This window comes from Kryptolebias marmoratus, linkage group LG19 (assembly GCF_001649575.2).
Source record: "Kryptolebias marmoratus isolate JLee-2015 linkage group LG19, ASM164957v2, whole genome shotgun sequence".
Classification (NCBI taxonomy): Eukaryota; Metazoa; Chordata; class Actinopteri; order Cyprinodontiformes; family Rivulidae; genus Kryptolebias; species Kryptolebias marmoratus.
Window position 1 is genome coordinate 875,804 of NC_051448.1, and position 1,028 is coordinate 876,831.

Here is a 1,028-nt window from a genome sequence, read left to right on the forward strand (position 1 = left end):
AACCCGGTCCTGTTTGGATCTAAACCCGGTCCTGTTTGGATCTACACCCAGTCCTGTTGGAGCTCTAAACCCGCTCCTGTTTGGATCTACACCCGGTCCTGTTTGGATCTACACCCAGTCCTGTTGGAGCTCTAAACCCGCTCCTGTTTGGATCTACACCCGGTCCTGTTTGGATCTACACCCAGTCCTGTTGGAGCTCTAAACCCGCTCCTGTTTGGATCTAAACCCGGTCCCGTTTGGTTTCTTTCAGTCTCTTTCTTTGTGATGATACAAACTGGGAGAACGAGTTTGTTTCCAACAAGATGACAAACTGGTTAATTGTTCATAAAATCAGAACAAAGCAGATGTTTCTGATGTTTTGAGAACAACAGAACCAGGGTCCTCTGGTAATCGGACCTGACAGCTGTGACCTACACGCTGCACCGAGAATGATTTCGACACCATGAACTTTGATAATATGATTCATTAACGCCTCCGCTGATTTGATTTCACATTTTGTCCGTCCGTCATCAGAGAGGTCCGAGATGCTGCAGACCTCACAGCTCCTGATGTGTTGGAGCTCCAATGTTCCATTGGGTTAAAATGCAGAGGTCAGAGGTCACGTGTTTGCTGCAGGTTTTCAGATTCTGATGCTTTTAGAAACATTTTTAACTGTGCTTTTGTTAAATATCAACTTACTTTGTGTGAAATTATCTGTGTCTGTGTTTGTTTTTTCCCCGATGTCCTTGAAGGCAACAAGATTCCCTCAGCTTTAATGGAAGAGCTGCAGGTTTGGAGCTGAAACGAGTCAATGATCAGACAGACGGGAAAAATGATTGGATCAAGAACTGAAAGAAGAACCGGTTGACCCAGGAACCCAGGAACTAAGGAATGCAGGACCCCAGAAACCCAGGACCCCAGGAACCCAGGACCCCAGGGACCCAGGACCCAGCAGTGTTTCAGCAGTTTCATCAGATTTCAGCAGATTTCAGCAGAGTTTCAGCAGAATTTCAGCTGAATTTCAGCAGATTTCAGCAGATTTCAGCAGA

General features: G+C 46.1%; 1 protein-coding gene and 1 long non-coding RNA gene across 2 annotated transcripts in view; one reads left to right on the forward strand and one right to left on the reverse strand.

Annotated features, from left to right (window-relative positions):
• LOC119617969 overlaps window positions 1-952 on the forward strand; it is an 8,068-nt gene extending 7,116 nt beyond the window's left edge. Inside the window, exon 4 of the long non-coding RNA XR_005234481.1 lies at window positions 732-952. This is a non-coding gene — a long non-coding RNA (uncharacterized LOC119617969). The remainder of the gene's footprint in view (window positions 1-731) is intronic.
• The window catches only part of nmbr (neuromedin B receptor), a 22,595-nt gene that overhangs the window by 20,474 nt on the left and 1,093 nt on the right, over window positions 1-1,028 (reverse strand). The gene's annotated exons all lie outside the window — the stretch shown is intronic.